Source organism: Ranitomeya variabilis, chromosome 7, assembly GCF_051348905.1.
Source record: "Ranitomeya variabilis isolate aRanVar5 chromosome 7, aRanVar5.hap1, whole genome shotgun sequence".
Lineage (NCBI taxonomy): Eukaryota > Metazoa > Chordata > Amphibia > Anura > Dendrobatidae > Ranitomeya > Ranitomeya variabilis.
The window spans coordinates 186,805,931-186,828,207 of NC_135238.1; the positions used below are offsets into that span (position 1 = coordinate 186,805,931).

The 22,277-nt window shown below is 47.8% G+C and overlaps 1 pseudogene across 1 annotated transcript in view; it reads left to right on the forward strand.

Moving 5' to 3' along the window:
* Positions 1-21,280, forward strand: part of LOC143784338 (FAST kinase domain-containing protein 1, mitochondrial-like) — a 40,573-nt pseudogene extending 19,293 nt beyond the window's left edge. The window contains exons 8-14 of the transcript XR_013217765.1: positions 1,339-1,453; positions 2,810-2,938; positions 4,355-4,486; positions 6,823-6,936; positions 8,161-8,302; positions 8,905-9,019; positions 21,141-21,280. The product of XR_013217765.1 is annotated as an FAST kinase domain-containing protein 1, mitochondrial-like (transcript). The remainder of the gene's footprint in view (positions 1-1,338; positions 1,454-2,809; positions 2,939-4,354; positions 4,487-6,822; positions 6,937-8,160; positions 8,303-8,904; positions 9,020-21,140) is intronic.
* Positions 21,281-22,277: the final 997 nt, after the last annotated feature.

The window sequence follows — 22,277 nt, forward strand, 5'->3', positions numbered from 1 at the left end:
GTGATATAACCAAGAGACTGTGGATTTTACTGTGAGTTTTTTTGGAGAAAAAGAAGCTATTGAGAGACTTTGCATTGCTAACGTTGTCCTGGAGAAAAGCTAACCTTTTGTTCAACTCTGTGAGACACTTTTGTTGCTAACCTTTTATTTTGGAAGACTGAAACTTCACTGCAAACCCACTACGTATTTGAGAGTCTGTGGAATACCTGTGCATTGATTGGAGAACAAGTCTGACAGATTGCTGATACAGAGACGGACGGGTTGTCGTGGAAGCATTCCTAGGAGCTACAGAAGAAGAGACAATATCGTGAGGCCACTAACTAAGTCCCCGGCGTTTGGGCTCGGCATCCGCCGATCAGACAAGAGGAGCTTGCTGTAACTTATTGGCGCTGAAGATATAGACTGGGCTGCAGCCTGTGCGGATTCCTACCTGAGAGGAGATCCATCTTAAGATACGGTACCATAAGTTATAGATACCCGGGTATCCCTGCTCATAGTGTTTACTTGTTACTTAGAGGTGTATCTTATATTAGAGTTGTGTAAGTTATACTCAGTGTGCCATTCCAGGGGCTCCCTTTATAACACTACAATCAATTTACACTTGTTCCTGTTTAGTTGCCCTGTTAGGTAAATTTCTTACTAGTCTTTGTAGCATACAGTTCTCAGGAGACCTTGGAGTGGCACAGTGATTTCAGCTGCTGCTGAGCTGGTGTATCTTTGGGGTGCATATACTTAAATATTTTCCATATTACCTTTATTATTTTGCCTTTGAGTAAAAATACCGTTGGAGATTTCTGCCTTAGTCTTGGTTTGTGACTCACTGGATCTTATTCGGACCTCTGGTCATTACATACCTATTATAGTCTATGGGGCTGTTTACATGTATGTTTTGTTTTTTTGCAGTGCCTGCAAAAAACCAAACTGAGATATGGCCACTTTTGATCTGAATCATGGATCAAATTCTCTGATGCAAGTCTATTGGTCTGTGAAAAAAAAATACAAGAAAATAAAATGCCACAATGGAGGAAAAAGCAAAAAAACAACGGACTTACAGATTAAAAATGGATGAAAATCTGATCCAGCACATTAATGGCAAACAGACCATTTTCTCTGCGATCACTTTATCATTAGCTATCACTGATGACCCAGCAGTAGCAGATTGATGGGTGTAGTGCTCCTCTGAGCTGTGATTTGCACTGATGGGGTATCCTTAGGAAAGATCATCAATGCTGTGATTGCAGAAATCCCTCTCATTTACTGGACTATGTCATGTACACACTGTGTTAGTAAAGACTATTTGTCAGATTAATAATGTATTTTTTTGTATGTTTTTTTAAGATCCATCCCACAGACTTGAACAGAGTTTTATTTGCCTTTGTCAATCTGGGCTATGATCCCCCGCGAGAAGAAGAATTCTTTACAATGTGTATTCAGCATATTCTCGCTAATTTAAGTAAGTATTCATTGTATTCTCAGTATAAGTGGAGATCTGGCCACGCTTCACCCCAGGAGTAATCACAGCCCTGGAAGATTAAAGAGACACATTTTTCTAACTGTGATTTCCGCCTCCGCGTTGCAAAAAGTGAAAATATGCAAAAAATTCCACATTATCATTAACAAGCTGCAGATTAGGAAACCTAAACCCCACAACTTTTTTTTATTATTTTTAGTACATTGTGGTTATTGTGCAGATAATCACATCAGAATTTCAGTGATGAATTTCCCATATTATAGACTGTGGTCACACGGGCAAGTGAAGAAAAGAGAAAAAAAAAGAATTGTCCCGTTTTCATCTAAAAAATGTAGCCCTAATGTTATAATTTCCTTATCTTTATGGATTGGGACCTTGTCTAAAATAATTGTTAATAAAGTTGCTACGTCATCCCATATTATGATCCTGAGCTGCAGATTATTTCTTTTCCCTGCCGCTGTCCAACCTATCATCAGAATACAGGCTGCCACGTACAGCAGTCATTGCTCTACACCGGTTCCCCTTAAAAAAAACAAACAAAAAAAAAACATGTTCTGCGCAAGAATTCTACCATTTTCTAATCTATTTCTTCCTTTTTCACAAAGAAAATGAAGGTATTGTAGCTGAGTGACATCGCCGCATTTACGCATTTTAAGCCCTAGGAAACAGACACATTCCATAAGGCTCCGTTCACCTCTGTGTCATCTGATCCCAGCGGCGGCTGTCATTTCCCATTGGTTTCTGACAGCAGTATCTTTTCCATTAAAGACTCCGTAACCAGTAGCCGAGCCGCCGGTGCAGATGTGAACAGATCCGTAAAAATGAATGGAATTTGCCCAGAGGGGTCGGGCTGATTCCTCCTCCTGCTAACATACCTTATTCTTAAAGAGTGACTGGCGATTTTGTAATATATTCTATGAGAGAAATGTGCTACTTCCCCTCCTTTCAATCTCCATTCTCTATATAGACAGATTTTCCCATTACTGTGAGATAGGTTGGTGCTTATAAAATTCTATGGAGAGGAGGTGGAGACGGACACAGACTTTCCGCTGTAAGTTCTTCTGAATCGTCAGTTACACTTCTCCATGGAACTTTATGAGCACCAGCTGTCTCCTATCTCAGTAATGGAAGATTTTACTCATGAACTGAGCGTGAAAGATCAGTCCAGGAGGAGAGGAAAAAAAAAGCCGATTTGTCTGATAAGACTTATTTTTATGAGTGCTATTGATTTATGAACTAAAAATGAAAACTCTTTAATACTTCAGCTTCGTCTAATATCAGATCAGGAATGAAAAAAAAAAATGTATAAGATAGTGGTTGTGTTATTTTACCTTCCAGACTCCTTCCCTCCTCATCTCTTGGTTCTGGTGGGCTTCACTCTTGCTGTTGCACAGTATTTCCCAGAAGATCTGATTAAAGCCATTTTCAATATTCGTTTCCTAACTAAACTGGATTCCGAACTGGACAGTAAGTGTCATGTGAGCGAATGCTCCACCTTTATCCATTTAGGTTCTATATTGCTCATGTTGCCCCTAGGACTTAGGCTGGCCGTACATATGAGAGGCTTTGTCTTCTCTGATCTCCCAGCACCATGTATGCTCGTGTCTTCTGAGCGTGCATCTTTATTTTAATGGGGTAAGGGATCACTTTGCAAATATGCCCCATCCTCATTTCCCCAACATCTGTCATCAGGGTCGGCTAATATAAATCGAATATTTCTTTGCAGCTTTACCTGCATTACCCATCCTGGTGCGAGACCCGGCACAAAAAGCCTAATACCCTATAAAATTTAATAAAGCTTTTATTTAACCCTTACACAACTGGGCAATTTTTTTTGTTTTGTTTTTAATTATTATTTATTTTCTGTTTATTTTTTTTATCATTCTACTTTCAATTTTCAATATTAATTTGTTATTTTTGCACAAGACAAATTGTAATGAATTCAGTTAACCGTATAATGCACACACAAAATTCCAAGAGCAGTGAAATGGTGAAAAAAAGACGCAATTCTGCCATTGTTGTTGTTTGGTTTTTTTTAAACAATAACCCAGCAGTGTGACTCTTCAAGTCGGAACGTTTATAGTTGTCTTGTTTGTTTTAGTTCCTTTTTCTTTTTTTTCACCAATGGTGGGGGTTAGGTTCTTTATATTTCAGTGGCAACAAGAAAATCAGAACTTTTTGTGCATGAACATTTTTAAGTTTGTGACTTTTTCTGAGATCTGGAAGTTTTTTGTTTTGTTTTTCCCATTGTTCCATTATTGGAACCAATGTATTAGGCCTTGTTTTTTTTATCAAATGTTTGGGAAATGAGGATCTTTGATATCAACCAACCTGATCCTTTACTCCATTGAAATAAAGATGCACGATCAGTTGACAAGGTCATACATGGTTCTGGGAGGTCAAACAAGATTGTCACCATTTTGGGGTACTTAAAACCTTTTATATAGAAGGGTTCACATATGTAAGAAAAAAAAACACTAAAAAATATATATATATATATATATATATATATATATATAATGTAATGTAATTTTTATTTTGGGATTTTTTTGTATTTTAAAACTGGATAGTAGTACAAAGTAAAAATCTCAGTCTCCTATGATGCCTAAAACTTTACAGGAGTACTAATCTGATGACAATAATAGCCTTTAATAGACCCCCACTGCACTAATAACCCATGGCCACCCCATGGTCTCTTGGGGGGTGGGGTACAGTGGGCAATCGAGGCTAGCGCCAGTCATAGTGTTACAGGCGGGTGCTGGCTGTGTAACGCCGCTGGCACCCGCTATGTACGGCGCAGGCTCAGTATCACATGTTGGGAACGCTTTTGATTTCTGTGTGTTGTAGATTTTCTCTTTCTTCACTAATTATATTATTTTTTAGCTTTTCTGCCTGACAAAAGTGCCAAGATACGAATGCGCCTGATGCAATTAAATCGGGCGGTTTGTCTCGAGTGCCCGGAATACCAAGTCCCATGGTTTCATGAAGAATACTGTCGACAGATGAAGCATAGAGGTGCGGGGCTCGTTTTATTCATTTAGTTGTTTTTGTATGCTTAAGAAAAAACAAAAAAAATTGAGTGACACATGATAAAAAAAAAAAAAATCAGCGCTCAAATTCCAGTGCCGGCTCCCAGCTGAGGCTCTGGTCTCAGTGTTTGAGGGCTGTCCCACACGTCCAGATAATTCCGGTACCGGAATAAATCGGTACCGGAGTAATCCGTGTCCGTGTGCCTGGGAACTCACAGAGGCCATACGTGCGGCACACGTGTACCGCCCGTATGGCGAGTGGGTACCACACGGAGCGTGTGGTACCCACTCTGCATGGTGCTGAAGCTGCGATTCATATCTTCCCTGCAGCAGCGTTTGCTGCAGAGAAAATATGAAGAATAGTGTTTAAAATAAAGATCCATGTGTCCGCCGCCCTCCCACCCCCTGTGCGCCCCCCGCTGCGCCCCCCCGCTGCGCCCCCCCGCTGGTCAGAAAATACTTACCCGCTCCCTCGCTGCTTCCTGGTCTGGCCGCGGCTTCTCCTGCATACAGTCACGTGGGGCCGATCATTTACAGTCATGAATATGTGGCTCCACCTCCCATAGGGGCGGAGCCGACTATTCATGATTGTAAATGATCGGCCCCACGTGACCGCATACAGTAGGAGGCGCGGCCAGACCAGGAAGCAGCGAGGGAGCGGATAAGTATTTTCTGACCAGCGGGGGGCGCAGTGGGGGGGCGCACAGGGGGTGGGGGGGCGCCGGACACCTAAATCTTTATTTTTAACACTATTCTTCATATTTTCTCTACAGCAAACGCTGCTGCAGGGAAGATATGAATACCGGCTTCAGCACCATGTGGGGGGGACAGCGCTTACTGTAGCGCTGTCTCCTGCACGCACACGGACCCCAGACGGAGAATGTCCGTGTGAGGTCCGTGTTTTACGCGGACCCATTGACTCTATTGGGTCCGTGTAAAACGTGCGCTCCCACGAACACTGACATGTCTCCGTGTTTGGCACACGGAGACACGGTCCTCAAAAAATCAATGACATCTGAACAGATGCATTGATTTTTATGGGTCTACGTGTGTCAGTGTCTCCGGTACGTGAGGAAACTGTCACCTCACGTACCGGAGCCACTGACGTGTGAAACCGGCCTCAACAGTGATGTTGCGTTGACAGTGCTCAGCACCACTGCAGCCAATCACTGAGCACAGAGGCTCTGCCGCCTACCTCGTTGAGCTTAGGCTGGTTTCACACTTGCGTTTTGATCTGCAGCGTTTTAGCGCTAAAAAACGCATGCGTTTTTTTTTCTGTACTTAACATTAAAAAAATGCATGCGTTTTTTAGCGTGTGTTTTGACGCGTTTTCGGCAACGCATGCGTTTTTTGACGCGTGCGTTCATTTGCAGAAATGCAACCTGCAGTAATTTCTAGCTGCGTTTTTTTCCCGCAAAAAACGCATGCGTTTATTCGCGGCAAAAAAATGCATTGCTGTCTACGCATGCGTTTTTAAGCACATGCGTTTGCTTGCGTTAAAAACGCATGCGTTTTTATAGAAAAACACAAGAAAAAACAAGAAAACCCTAACCCTAAACACAAGAAAAAACAAGAAAACCCTAACCCTAGGGTTACTAGGGATCCTAACCCTTAGGTTAGGATCCCTAGTAACCCTAGGGATCCTAACCCTAACCCTTAGGGTTAGGGTTACGATCCTAACCCTTAGGGTTAGGATCCCTAGGGTTAGGGTTAGGGTTAGGATCCCTAGGGTTAGGGTTAGGATCCCTAGGGTTACTAGGGATCCTAACCCTAACCCTAGCTATTTCTGTTTTTAGTGGGTTTTCTAGTTGATTTTGATGATTGGCAGCTGTCACACACTTCTCAGCCTGCGTTTAAAAAACGCAAACGCAGGAAAAAACGCATGTAAATGCCGCAAAACACCGCGTTTTTTTTTCTGCATGCAAAAACGCATGCGTCTAAAAAACGTGGTGTTTTGCCGCGTTTACATGCGTTTTTTCACCACACGCGTTTTTTTTTAAAACGCTGCAGATCAAAACGCAAGTGTGAAACCAGCCTTAGTGATTGACTACAGCGGTGATTTGGGCTGTCGGACATAACGTCATCTCTGCAGCCCAAACTGAGACTGGAGCAGCGAGAGGGAACCGGCACTGAAACCGGGGAGGACATGTACCTGCTCTGTTTGTTATTTTAGAGTGTTTGGGGTCCACTTTTCTGAAAGTGAACAATCCCTTTAATATTCTCCACTGCAAAAGTATATTGTGCGATTTATGGATATGCAATAAGGAATAATCCTTAGAATATTAAAAAGTTGTTTTTTGTTTGTTTTCTTTTTTTGCTCAGAAGGTAACAGTAAGAGATCCATATACCATCAAATCCACTTATTTCTCGGAGATCTCTTTGGGGGAGTTAATTATGCCAAGATGTTTGTGACTACTCCATATTATTACACAGTAGGTAAGATTGTGAAATGTAAAAAAATATATATTTTGCTGCACTAAGAAATCACAAACGCCGCTCTGCTCTGGAAAGAAATGTTATAATTTAAAGATATGTCAAAATTCATCAAATATTGTGACTGTTTAATAACTTTTGTGCAAATAAAAGCAACACAGCCACAAGCAAAACACTGACATATGAGGCAATGGGAGATCCTGGGGGGATGTAATTCAGGGTGGGGACAGTTTGAGTTGCATTTTAGTATATGATATCACAGGATGACTTCCACACACATCTACTTCATATTATATCACGTTTCTTAGCGGAGGACCCACTGGTGATCGTTGTCTAAAAGCCCGCAGTTCCTTTATTTGTTTAGTTCTTCATACGGTTGTTGCCATAAAAAAAATTAAAACAAAAGTCTATACAGTCAATCAATATTCTGCACAGAATCGTAATTGAGCAGGGGTCGCCCACTCCTTTTATTCTTTACCGGACTGCTTGAAATGGCTGAGTGCGGTCAGACACCCCCAAGAGATCAGTAACTTGCCTCCTGTTTTATAGAAAGGGGATAACTTTTAAAAACCCTTTTAAGCTGTGTGCACACATTCCAGATTATTCGCAGATTTTTTGCACATTTTTTCGCAACCAAAACGCTTAAAAAACGCATACATATGCATTCCATCATTTATAATGGTTTCCACAATTTTTGTGCACATGTTGCGTATTTTTCCGCGAAAAACGCATGCGGAAAAATACGCAGCATGTTCATTAATTTTGCGGATTTTAAGCGGATTTCCCACTATATTATTACATTGGGAACCTCCGGAAAAAAGCGAAAAATCCGCGCAAAATACGTGATAAAAACGCGTGCAGAATTCCTGCGGAAAACCTCAGGATTTTCTCAGGAAATTTCTGCATACTTTCCGGATGTGTGCACATACCCTTAAAGTGTTTTTCCGGCTTTTGAAAACAAGTGTCCAATTGATTGTAGTTTGTTTTAAAAACAAACAAAGTGCGCCTGGCTCACCCTCCCCAGGTCCAGCATTGAGCCTCTGCCGCTGTTGCCATTATGTTGACCATAAGTGAGCTCAGCGGCTCTGGTCAAGTTGATGACACTAATTGGCTGTTGATGTGACCTGAGCACTGCACACACCAGGAGCTCGCTGAGTGGACCCAGGGAGGGTTTTTGGAAGGTGTTGGACTGTGATTCTCCTAACATTTGATGCTTGCTTTCTATAGACTTCGAGTGCATCCTGAGCAAAAATAAAAAGCCTATCGCCTACATAGAGGAGAACAAGCTGTCCGCCAATGTGGCCGAAGTCCAGTGGGGCCAGGACAGTCAGATGTGTGATAACAAGTCTCTACCTCAAGGAGCCCAGAGGTCGGTGATTCTGTGTGTAGACATGTGGTGCTAGATCACGACGCAGCCTCATTCTCTTAAAAAATAGCCTTCATTTTAAGTTTTCTTACATAAATCCATAGAAGACATGCAAATAAGAAACTTTGTAATATGTCTGATCATAGAAATCTGCTTCTTTCTCCTCCTGAACTGATCGTTCATTCTCAAAATTCTCAACTTCCAAGTAAAATCTGTTTTCCGTGAATACAGATTTTCCCGTTACTGAGATAGGAGATGACAGTTAGTGCTCACAAAGTTCTATGGAGACTGATATAGCAGAATGTCTGTGTTCCGCTAGCTCCTCTCCCCCCCTCCATAGAATTTTAAAAGCACCAACTGTCATCTCCTATCTTAATCGAGGAGGAGAAAAGGGCGGTTTCTCCATTGAGGAACAGAGGAGCTAGAGAGATGAGCAGTAAAATCAGTATAATTTTTTTTTTTTTTTACAAATGAATGGCTTTTTCCGGTTCAGAAAAATAGCGGTTTGGGCAAATGGATGTTTTTTTTGAAAAATTTGAGTAGAATTCAATTCCTCTTGATTTTGTTTGTTGGACTCTAACATATTATTTCTTTCATCTTTATAGAGTTGCCATTGACTTTCTTAATCCAGTGGCATTTTGCAGAAACTCTTCCAAGATTAAAGGCTTAAATGCCATGAAGAAGAGACATTTGGAGATCCTGGGGTACTATGTAGTTCAGGTTGGTTACAATTCGAGTTGTGTTTTAGGATATTATATCATGATTAGTGTTGAGCGATACCTTCCGATATCGGAAAGTATCGGTATCGGAAAGTATCGGCCGATACCGTCAAAATATCGGATCCAATCCGATACCGATACCCGATCCCAATGCAAGTCAATGGGACGAAAATATCGGAATTAAAATAAACCCTTTATAAACTTGTAGGTTCATTCTACATGAAGGAAAACAACTAAGAATAATGTAGGATGTATTGGGGGACGTGGCGGAGACATTAAAGGCACAGAGGTTTAGCCCAATGTAATAGAATAGCAGGATTTTTTTTTTTTTTTATGACGTTCGGCGTTAGAAAGAATTTGACTATGTTAATTTTTTTTTTTTTTATGTCAGATATTGATGTTTCACTACTTCCACGCCCTTCACCTTCTTTTTTACTTCTCCCACGCTTTCTTCTTCATTATCCTCATCATCAGCTTCTTTGACATCAACTTCTTCACCTTATTCATCTTCTTCTTCATCTTCTACCTATTATTTTTTTGGTTACATTGTTCATATTCTTTTTATTTTACTATTATCTTCATCATATTCTACTTCTTCATCATATTCTTATTTGTGACAGGCATTCCCGTAGTTGTTATCTATAAAAGTTTGAAGATTACACCTTCCGTTCTGCCTGTCACAAAACAGTTACATTTGTCCGCGTTCAGTTTGGCCTGCAGCATCAGGCTTTATCCAGGGGCACCACGAGGAGGAACGGACTCACCCCCATACACTGCTTAGTCTTCTTCTGCTTATAATTTAGATAATATTTTTTGCTCTGATATTTAGTGTTATGCTTAATGTTCTTCTGCTCTTTGTTCTGCAGCCTCTTGTTCTTCTGCTTCTCGGTCTTCCAAGTCGTCGTCGTCGTCTCCAGGGTCGTCGTCTCCGGGGTCGTCGTCATCGGGGTGGTCTTCAGGGTCGTCGTCTCCGGGGTCGTCGTCATCGGGGTGGTCTTCAGGGTCATCGTCTCCAGGGTCGTCGTCATCACGGTGGTTGTCGTCTCTGGTGTCGTCGTCATCTTAGGGGTGGTCTTCCGGGTCATCGTGTTTAGTCTCTTGAACTTGGAAATGTAGCAGAAGGTACAAGAAGGCTGAGAAAATGCCGAGAACCAGCTGATGGAACTGGAACTCGGATGGCTACCCGAAGGTCCAAGAGCCAATGGAACTACCGAGGACCAGCTGACGTTACTGGAACCCGGTTACTAAGCAGGAGGTACCCGTGCCTGAAAGCACTACCAAGGACCACCTGACGTTGGTGGAACTCGGATACCCAGAGGGAGGCACCTAAGCCAAAGGCTCTGCCCGGAACCAGCTGACGGTACTGGAACCAGGATGGTGAGCAGAAGGTACAAGAGCAAAAGACACTGCCGAGAACCAGCTGACGGTGCTGGAACCCGGATGGGTAGCCGAAGGTCCAAGAGCCAATGGAACTACCGAGGACCAGCTGACGTTACTGGAACCCGGTTACTAAGCAGGAGGTACCCGTGCCTGAAAGCACTACCAAGGACCACCTGACGTTGGTGGAACTCGGATACCCAGAGGGAGGCACCTAAGCCAAAGGCTCTGCCCGGAACCAGCTGACGGTACTGGAACCAGGATGGGGAGCAGAAGGTACAAGAGCAAGTGTCTGCGTGGCTTTTGCAGGACACGATGCCGGCTGCACAGCAGGGGAACAGCTGGCGGTGCTGAACCCCACTGACACATTGGCTGGTGTTTTTCTCTGTGCAGCTAGCAGTACCGGGCCCCAACTGGCGGTGTTAGAGCCCGGGGTCAGCAGGAGGAGGAGATGGAGCAGAGTGTAGGCCGAAGCCTGCACTGGCGGCAGCTTTGGGTCTGTTGTGCCTGCGTGGCAGTTGCAGGACACGTTGCCGGCTGCACAGCAGGGGAACAGCTGGCGGTGCTGAACCCCACTGACACATTGGCTGGTGTTTTTCTCTGTGCAGCTAGCAGTACCGGGCCCCAACTGGCGGTGTTGGAGCCCGGGCTCTGCAGGGGGAGCAGAGTGTAGGCCGAAGCCTAATTGAACCAATTTCAAAGGTAACCTTTAACCCCCCCTCAGGTGTTACAAAGTAGAAGAGCCACAGCTTATGCAGCAGTAGTGCTGCACAAGTCAAAGGTTGCTCTTTTAATTTTTCTCCTTGCACACGCTGAATGAAACACGTATAACATTTAGCCCTTTATACAGTCAAACTGTGTTGGAGGCGCGAGTTCCCTTTGTAATGAGACGCAGCACAGATGTCAAGAATCCCACCTTGGTGCTGGGTGCAGCCTCCTGAGCGTTGTTATTTGCTGTACAGGAGTCTGCGCTGTCGTGTTATCCCCTGGCCTAGCGCTGTTAGCGCTGCCCATCTTCTGACATCATTTACTGTCGGCCGGTGCGTTTCGCGATGGCCCTGAATCCCAGCCCCGCAGTGTCTTAACATTGTTAAAACACTGCGGGGCTGGGATTCAGGGCCTGGCGCAGCACATATGTTCGCCTCTCACACTCGGGTCCTTACACCCGCTTCAGACTGTGCGGCGTCATCTGATCCCTTATCGCATGCCACGGCCATGAAGCCGCACAGTCCGAAGAAGGCGGAAGGAGATGAGGGACAGGCGAACTGATGCACCGATCATGCCCATCAATCACACCCTCACAGTCCCAATAAATAAGACACCGAGGGGCGTTGTGTGGGTCAGGGCGGCCGCAGAGGCGCACCCAGCCAAACAATGATGCCAGAAGACGGGCAGCGCTACCAAGGGGGTTGCAGCGTGTCATTACAAAGGAAAGTCACACCACCGGGACGGTTAAATGGTCACACAGAGGACACATTTCAGACGTGTTTTCAGTTCCACATGTGCGAGGAGAATACATTTATGAGCCACCTTGCACACATGCAGCATTACCGCTGTACAAGGTGGCTGGATAACGTAAAAACGCCTGGGGGAGGGGGGACAGGTTCCCTTCAATTTCAGTTCTGGTGTCTGCGTGGCTTTTGCAGGACACGATGCCGGCTGCACAGCAGGGGAACAGCTGGCGGTGCTGAACCCCACTGACACATTGGCTGGTGTTTTTCTCTGTGCAGCTAGCAGTACCGGGCCCCAACTGGCGGTGTTAGAGCCCGGGGTCAGCAGGAGGAGGAGATGGAGCAGAGTGTAGGCCGAAGCCTGCACTGGCGGCAGCTTTGGGTCTGTTGTGCCTGCGTGGCAGTTGCAGGACACGTTGCCGGCTGCACAGCAGGGGAACAGCTGGCGGTGCTGAACCCCACTGACACATTGGCTGGTGTTTTTCTCTGTGCAGCTAGCACATCTGGGCCAAAACTGGCGGTGTTAGAGCCCAGGGTCAGCAGGAGGAGCAGGGGGAGCGGAGTGTAGGCCGAAGCCTGCACTCGAGCAAGTTGAAAGGAAACCTTTACCCCCCCCCCCCCCATGCGTTTGTAGCTGAAAGAGCCATTGTGTACAGCACTAATGCTGGAAAAGGTAAACTTAGCTCTTTTAATTATGGTCCTTGCACATGCGGAACCTAACAGTTATGAAATGTGTCCCCTCACAGCGTTAAACCGTCCGGTAGGTGGAACTTTCCTTTGTCGTGTGACGCAGCACAGCCATCATTTTTACCCCCTTGGCACCGTGCGCCGCCTCCTCAGCGTTGTTTGAATCTGTCCCGGAGCCTGCGCTGTTAGGTTAGCCCTTGGCCATGCACACGTGTTGCGCTGCACGTCTTCTGACATCATTTGGTGTCAGGCTGGCTGCGCCTGTGCGGGTGCGCTGGCCGAGACCCCGCCTCGCAGTGTCGTCTAATGTAATCCACCGCGGGCCTGTGATCCGTGCCCATGCGCAGTGCATATCCTCGCCTCTCACTCCCCTCCCTACGGCTTTTTCAGACTGTGCGGTGTCACGGCCGTGGCATGCTATTAGGGATCAGCTGACATCGCACAGTCTGAAGAAGCCGTAGGGAGGGGAGTGAGAGGCGAGGATATGCACTGCGCATGGGCACGGATCACAGGCCCGCGGTGGGATTACATTAGACGACACTGCGAGGCGGGATCTCGGCCAGCGCACCCGCACAGGCGCAGCCAGCCTGACACCAAATGATGTCAGAAGACGGGCAGCGCAACATGTGTGCATGGCCAAGGGCTAACCTAACAGCGCAGGCTCCGGGACTGATTCAAACAACGCTGAGGAGTCGGCGCACGGCGCCAAGGGGGTAAAAATGATGGCTGTGCTGCGTCACACGACAAAGGAAAGTTCCACCTACCGGACGGTTTAACGCTGTGTGGGGACACATTTCATAAGTGTTAGGTTCAGCATGTGCAAGGAGCACCACGAAAAGAGGCACTTTTTCCCTTTGCATCATTACTGCTGCACAAGGTGGCTCCTTCAGTAACAAACGCCTGGGGGGGGCAGGTTCCCTTAAATTTAACTTGTTGTGCCTGCGTGGCGGTCGCAGTACACGTTGCCGTATACACAGCAGGGGAACAGCTGGCGGTGCTGAACCCCACTAACACATTGGCGAGGTGTTTGGCTCTGTGCGTACAGCACTTCTGGACGGCAACTGGCGGTGTTGGAGCCCAGGGACAGGTGGAGGAGGAGGAGGTAGGAGGAGGTAGGAGGGATTGCCACACACACAGCAGGGGAACAGCTGACGTTACTGAACCCCAATAACAGAGGAGGGACTGTTGACTGTGCGTACAGCACTTCTGGACGGCAACTGGCGGTGTTGGAGCCCAGGGACAGGTGGAGGAGGAGGAGGTAGGAGGGATTGCCACACACACAGCAGGGGAACAGCTGACGTTACTGAACCCCAATAACAGAGGAGGGACTGTTGACTGTGCGTACAGCACTTCTGGACGGCAACTGGCGGTGTTGGAGCCCAGGGACAGGTGGAGGAGGAGGAGGTAGGAGGGATTGCCACACACACAGCAGGGGAACAGCTGACGTTACTGAACCCCAATAACAGAGGAGGGACTGTTGACTGTGCGTACAGCACTTCTGGACGGCAACTGGCGGTGTTGGAGCCCAGGGACAGGTGGAGGAGGAGGAGGGGGTAGGAGGAGGTAGGAGGGATTGCCACACACACAGCAGGGGAACAGCTGACGTTACTGAACCCCAATAACAGAGGAGGGACTGTTGACTGTGCGTACAGCACTTCTGGACGGCAACTGGCGGTGTTGGAGCCCAGGGACAGGTGGAGGAGGAGGAGGTAGGAGGGATTGCCACACACACAGCAGGGGAACAGCTGACGTTACTGAACCCCAATAACAGAGGAGGGACTGTTGACTGTGCGTACAGCACTTCTGGACGGCAACTGGCGGTGTTGGAGCCCAGGGACAGGTGGAGGAGGAGGAGGTAGGAGGAGGTAGGAGGGATTGCCACACACACAGCAGGGGAACAGCTGACGTTACTGAACCCCAATAACAGAGGAGGGACTGTTGACTGTGCGTACAGCACTTCTGGACGGCAACTGGCGGTGTTGGAGCCCAGGGACAGGTGGAGGAGGAGGAGGGGGTAGGAGGAGGTAGGAGGGATTGCCACACACACAGCAGGGGAACAGCTGACGTTACTGAACCCCAATAACAGAGGATGGACTGTTGACTGTGCGTACAGCACTTCTGGACGGCAACTGGCGGTGTTGGAGCCCAGGGGCAGGTGGAAAAGCAGAGGAACACAATGTAGGCCGAAGCCTGAGAAAGTCGAAAGGGAACCTTTAACCCCCCCCAAGGCGTTTGTAGCTGAAAGAGCCAGCTTGTGCAGCACAAAAGATGCAAAAGGAAAAGGTGGCTCTTTTCATCATGCTCCTTGCAAACACAGAACTAAACACTTATAAAATGTGTCCCCTGAAACCGTGAAACCGTCCCGGAGGCGGGACTTTCCTTCGTAATATGACGCAGCACAGCCGTCATTCCTACCCCCCCGGCGCCGTGCCCCGGCTCCTCAGCGTTGTTTGATTCCGTCCCGGAGCCCGCGCTGTTATGTTATCCCGTGGCCAGGCACACTTAGCGCTGCCCATCTTCTGACATCATTTGGTGTCAGGCTGGCTGCGCCTGTGCGGCCGCGCTGGCCGAGAGCCCGCCTCGCAGTGTCTTCTGATTTAATCCCACTGGGGGCCTGGGATCCATGGCCATGCGCAGTGCATATCCTCGCCTCTCACTCCCCTCCCTACGGCTTCTTAAGACTGTGCGGTGTCACGGCAGTGGCATGCTATTAGGGACCAGCTGACACCGAACAGTCTGAAGAAGCCATAGGGAGATGAGTGAGAGGTGGAGGTTCAGATATGCACTGCGCATGTCCATGGATCCCAGGCCCCCAGTGGGATTAAATCAGAAGACACTGCGAGGCGGGCTCTCGGCCAGCGCGGCCGCACAGGCGCAGCCAGCCTGACACCAAATGATGCCAGAAGACGGGCAGCGCTAAGTGTGCCTGGCCATGGGATAACATAACAGCGCAGGCTCCGGGACGGAATCAAACAACGCTGATGAGCCGGGGCGCGGCGCCGGGGGGGTAGGAATGACGGCTGTGCTGCGTCATATTACGAAGGAAAGTCCCACCTCCGGGACGGTTTTACGGTATCAGTGAACACATTTAATAAGTGTTAAGTTTTGCGTGTGCAAGGAGCAAAACCAAAATAGCTACCTTTTTCCTTGTGCAGCATTACTGCTGCACAAGGTGGCTCTTTCAGTAACAAACGCCTTGGGGGGGGGGGACAGATTCCCTTACATTTCAGTTGTTGTGTCAGCGTGGCGGTCGCATGACACATTGCCGGCTACACAGCTGGGGATCAGCTGACGTTACTGAAACCCAATAACACTGGGTCGTATGTTTTGACTGTGCAGACGGCACTTCTGAGCCTCAACTGGCGGTGTTGGAGCCCAGGAATTTAAGTTCAGGTGGTAGAAAGATGAACACAACAGGAGACCTGGATAACGTATACAGTGACCTAATTATTTAATCAGGAGGAGGAGTGGCAAATTCCTGCGAGATCCAGGCCTTGTTCATTTTCAGGAAAGTAAGCCGGTCAACGTTATCGGAGGATAGTCGCATGCGACGGTCAGTTAGTACACCACCTGCAGCACTAAAGACACGTTCCGATAATACACTGGCCGCAGGGCAAGACAGCACCTCCAATGCATACTGGCTTAGCTCTGGCCATGTATCCAGCTTTGAGACCCAAAACTTGAAAGGGGAAGAGCCGTCTGGGAGTACAGCAAGAGGGCAAGACATGTAGTCTGTCACCATCTGACGGAACCGTTGCCTCCTGCTGACTGGAGCCGTCTGTGATGGTGTAGACTTTTGTGGCGGGCACAGAAAACTGTGCCACAGTTGGGCCATACTGGTCTTGCCTTGGGCAGAGGCACTGCTTCTGCTCCCTCTTTGTGCAGAGCCTCCACCACTGCCTGGACGCACTGAGCTGCTTTGGAATGCACTAGCAGCACTTCTCTCAGTTGGAATGGAGAAGATGATGGAATTGACCAGTGTGTCTTGGTACTCCCGCATTTTTCGCTCCCGGTTCAACGGTGTGATGAGGCTTTCTACGTTGTCCCGGTAGCGAGGATCGAGGAGGGTGAACACCCAATAATCAGACATGTTGAGAATGTGGGCGATGCGGCGGTCATTTCTCAGGCACTGCAGCATGTAATCCACCATGTGCTGCAGACTGCCAACTGCCCAAGAAACGCTGTCCCCTGCTGGAGGCGTGATCTCTGCCCGCTCGTCATCACCCCACCCTCGCTGTACACACTGAGTACTGGACAATTCGGTAACTCCCTCCTCTGGACGGATGTCTTCCTCCTCCATTGACTCCTCCTCATCCTCCTCACAAACTGTCCCCTGCCTACGTGTTTGTGAGGAACCACGTGGCGCTGACTGTCCAGAAGATGATGGAAATGGTGAATCCTCATCCTCCACCTCTTCCACAACATCATCCCTTAGCGCTTGCAGTGATTTTTCAAGCAGGCAGATAAGGGGGACAGTCATGCTGACTAGTGCATCATCTGCACTCGCCATCCGCGTGGAATAATCAAAGGGACGCAAAACCTGGCAGACGTCATTCATAGTGGCCCACTCTGTGGTTGTGAAGTCTGTACGGCGCTGACTGCGACTTCTTTGCGCCTGAAGCAGCTGGTACTCCATTACAGCTTGCTGCTGCTCACACAACCGCTCCAACATATGTAACGTGGAATTCCACCTGGTAGGTAGGTCACATATGATGCGATGTTCCGGCAGGCGGTGTCGGCGCTGCAGAGCCGCAATGCGCGCTTTTGCCGTGCTGGAACGCCGCAAGTGAGCACACTCTAGGCGGACCTTGTGCAGCAGTGCATCAAGATCCGGATAGTCCCTCAAAAAGCTCTGCACGACCAAATTGAGCACATGTGCCAGACATGGGATGTGAGTGAGGTTGCCGAGGCCCAGAGCTGCCACCAGATTTCGGCCATTATCACACACTACCATGCCTGGCTGGAGATTCGCTGGCACAAACCACACATCGCTCTCCTGCTTGATGGCATTCCAGAACTCCTGCGCTGTGTGGCTACGATTCCCCAAAAAAATTAATTTCAAGACGGCCTGTTGACGTTTGGCCACGGCTGTGCTCATGTCAGTCGTAACAGGTACACGTTCATCATGGGTCCATGTGGAGGTGGACTGTGACGGCTCCTGCAGCGATGATTCTGAGGAACTGGTGTAAGAGGAGGAGTCAATGCGTACAGAATGGATTCCTGCAATCCTTGGAGTGGGCAGGACACGTCCTGCGCCACTCGCACGGTCTGTACCCGGCTCAACGACATTAACCCAATGGGCAGTGAGGGAAAGGTATCGCCCCTGTCCATGTTGACTGGTCCACGCATCGGTGGTGAGGTGGACCTTGCTACTGACGGCGTTCAGTAGCGCGTGTTTTATGTGTCCCTCCACATGCTTGTGCAGGGCAGGGACGGCTTGCCTGCTGAAGTAAAAGCGGCTGGGCACATTGTACTGTGGGACTGCCAATGACATCAAGTCACGGAAGCTGTCAGTCTCCACCAGCCTGAATGACAGCATTTCCAGTGACAGAAGTTTGGCAATGCCTGCAGTCAGAGCCTGTGCTCGTGGGTGGTTTGACGAGAAAGGCCGCCTTTTCTCCCATGCCTGTACTTCCGATGGCTGTAGACTGGGCTGGGAGTGTGTGGATGACTGGGAAAGTGGTGCTGCGGGTGGAATTACAGCGGGTCTCTGGACAACAGGGCCAGAGGTTCTTCCACGGCGATCCTGGGAGGAAGCCGAACCAGCTGCGTGTGAGCTAGAGGAAGAGGCAACACGAGCTGAAGAGGTGGTAGCTGCCGCTGTTGGTTGGCCTACCTCTTCAGTGTGTTTTTCTAACTCCGCCGGGTGCCTGTTGCGCACATGTTTCCACATGTTGGAGGTATTGAGGTTGCTGACATTTCGACCTCTTTTGACTTTTTGATGACACACCTTGCATCTGACACAGCAAATGTCATCTGCAACTGTGTCAAAAAAGGACCAGGCACTGCAAGTCTTGGGAGCGCCCTTTTTTGCTTTTGAAAGAGACATGCTCCTAACGGGTGCCAAAGCGGAGGCTGCAGGATCCGCAGTCTTCCCCCTCCCTCTCCCTCTTTGGGCCGTACGGGGAATCTCTTCCTCAGAGCTGCTCCCACCACCTTCCTGTCCCTCACGCCAAGATGGGTCAAGGACCTCATCATCTACACTACCCTCTGCCCCCAACTGCTCCTCCTGGGTAGTCTCAGCAGCAGAGCACGCACCAGTAAGTGGCACCTGAGTGTCATCATCAGCTGATGCGGCCTGCGATGTGGTGACCGGAGCCACTGGCCCACCCGCCTCTTCAGAGGAAGACAGAAAAAGCTGTTGGGCATCACTGCACCCTGCCTCTTCTTCCATTTCTCCAATGCTGCTTGGCTGGCCCCCTGTTTCCAAGCCAAGAGATTCAGAGAACAGAAGTAGAGACGGCTCCTGTCCTGGGCTCTCTATCTGCCTGGGCAATTTGGCAGGTGGTGAAGAGACAGATGGCTGCTCTCCAGTGCTCTGTGTCTGAGAGGATGTGGCACTAATGGAAGTTGATGCATTAGCTGCCATCCATCCGACAACAGCTTCAATTTGTTCTTCACGCAGCAGCGGTGTACGGCGCTCTGACACAAAGCTGCGCATGAATGACTGTTGCCTGGTGAAAGTGGGTGCTGATGAGTCACCGGTGCCCGCAGCAGGCACAGAATCCCCACGTCCCCTCCCTGCTCCGCGCCGGCTCCCACGCCCACGTGCCTTACTCACTGCCTTCTTCATCTTGGTTGACTGATAAAGATAAGCAGAAAAGTACTAACGGATTTGTGTGCTTATTCCTGAGCAACTCCTCCTAACAGGTATAAGAAACACTAATTTTCTAAAGTGTGGACTAGACTTTAATATGAGCTAATGTGGCCTACACAAATGTAAAGTGGTGTAAATGGTGTGTTTGGTGAACTTTATTATTTATTTCTTTTTTGGGGGCTGAACTGACAACAGATAGAGCTGCAGTCACACGGAGACCGTGCAGACAGACGTAAACGGCGCTGCAAGGCCCAAAAACCCTCCTCTACGTTATCCTATGTAGTGTTTTTCCACAAGTTAGCTGGAGACGGGTGGAAAGACACTAATAGGATTTTTTGGAAAAAATGTGCAGCAGCCTGCACTACTTAAAACAAAATGAAAATTGATTTGGCGGTATGACGCAGTGAAGAACCCTGAGCTGGAGACAACCAGGCTATGGCTGCTCACAGACTACAGGGCGAGCTGCAGTCACACGGAGACCGTGCAGACAGCCGTAAACGGCGCTGCAAGGCCCAAAAACCCTCCTCTACGTTATCCTATGTAGTGTTTTTCCACAAATTAGCTGGAGACGGGTGGAAAGACACTAATAGGAATTTTTTGAAAAAATGTGCAGCAGCCTGCACTACTTAAAACAAAATGAAAATTGATTTGGCGGTATGACGCAGTGAACAACCCTGAGCTGGAGACAACCAGGCTATGGCTGCTCACAGACTACAGGGCGAGCTGCAATCACACGGAGACCGTGCAGACAGCCGTAAACGGCGCTGCAAGGCCCAAAAACCCTCCTCTACTTTATCCTATGTAGTGTTTTTCCACAAATTAGCTGGAGACGGGTGGAAAGACACTAATAGGATTTTTTTGAATAAATTAGCAGCAGACTACACTACTTGAAAAAAAAAAAAAAAAAAAAAGAACAGTATGAGGCAATGAACCACCCTCCCTGAACTGAATACAACCAGCTATGGATGGCCTATGTGGCTGCACTCAGACTAGAGAGTGGGCTGCACTCACACACACACACACACACACAGACCTTGCAGATCGCTGTGAAAACAGCGCTACAAGGCAAAAGCAAGGTGAATAGTAGGTGAACACAGCGGTTGCTAAATTAGCCTTTGGAAAGCACAAAGAAGCAAATTGCTATCTCTAAACTGTCCCTCAGTCAGCAAACAGCGTCCTGTCACTAACTGAATTCACAGCAGAGTGATCGCAAAATGGCGCCAGCGACTTTTAAACTGCATCATGACATCATTTCAGCAGCCAATCACAGCCTTGCCAGTAGTTTCATGCCCTCCATGCTAAACAGGATGTGCCCACACTTGGAATCATTCTCATTGGCTGAATTTCTGCATTTTGAATCTTGGAACTTCCGATTCCGGTATCCGATACGCGGCAAGTATCGGAATCCCGGTATCGGAATTCCGATACCGCAAGTATCGGCCGATACCCGATACTTGCGGTATCGGAATGCTCAACACTAATCATGATGGGTTCCTCATGTCTGTATAATAGTATCTTCTCCTATGTCAGTCTGTGTGTTTTATATATATATATAGTGCCTTGCGAAAGTATTCAGGCCCCTTTTCAACCTTTTCCCACATATGCTTCAAATCATGTTTGAAGCATGATATGTGGGAAAAGGTTGAAAAGTTCCAGGGGGCCGAATACTTTAGCAAGGCACTATATATATATATATATATATATATATATATATATATATATATATAATTTTCTCTGAGACAATTTCTATAGATGACTTCCCGCAGTTACATGTTAGTTCTCTATTACAGATCCCTAGTTTTGAATGGAATTCAATGGACCTTGGAACAAAGGAAACGTGGATTAACTACCTCCGGAAGAAGATTTTTGCTAGTGAACTGTGAAATGTTTTGTGCCACCCTGTAAATAAAGTATATTTTTTATTCATTCATATATGTGTGTTCTCTTACAAAGGAGCAGTACTTGCACAACATGATTTTTGGCGAAAGGTCAATAAACATAGCTGTATAACGTAAGAAAAACATGGCTGGCATCTGGCACCAAGATATTATCAGCAGATTGGGTTCGTTCTGCTCCGTTCACTGTCGAATTGAGAAGCAAGCGGAGCAGGTGACGTCACATCTGGAGATCGGGGCACGTGTTCCAGCAGGTGGCTAATCTGATGTCAACTACCCCTACCCTTAAAGTTGTGAGGTTCGGGCTCCATGGATCAGACTCGTTTTTTCCTGCACGTCCCAAACACTCAATCTGATTGACATCCGGGAAGTTTGGAGCCCAAGTCATCACTTTGAACTTTTGTCATGTACCTGTCAAGTCCTCCTGGGAGATTTAGGGTTAGAAGATCACTACGTATTGTGAATCGCAGATCTTCCATTTAGCCTGTGTATTTGTGTCCCATGTTAAATTAATTTGGTGCTGAAGAGGTTAACAACTTTTTCTATGTTGGTCAGAAACTTGCAAGCTCCATTTTCAGCTGCTTCTGATCTGGTCATTGCCTCTCCCTGTTAAACCTGGCCAGACCTTCTCTGCATTGCCAATGAAATCTTTCCTTCCTAGCTCCTTGGAGACTCTGTGCTGAGTTGTAGATCGTTGTTGCTGCTGGAGATTGTTGCATGCTGTTTTTGGGTGTATGCTTTCCTCATTGTCCTATTCCCATTTGGTTGGTACATTCCTATTCTTCCCTATATGCCTCTTTACCTTTGGTGAGTGTTTGTATTTCTGTTGCTTAGGCTAGGTTCCCATTGCGTTAATGGGAGAGCGCTAACGGACAGCGTTGCACGGCGAAATTAACGCCGTGCACCGCGTCCGTTAGCGCTCCCATTGCCGGCAATGTTAAAGCGCATTGCTAGCGCGTGTCATTTTCGGCACGCGCTAGCGATGTGCCGGTCTTTTGTAGCGCGCCTCGGACGCTGCTTGCAGCGTTCGTG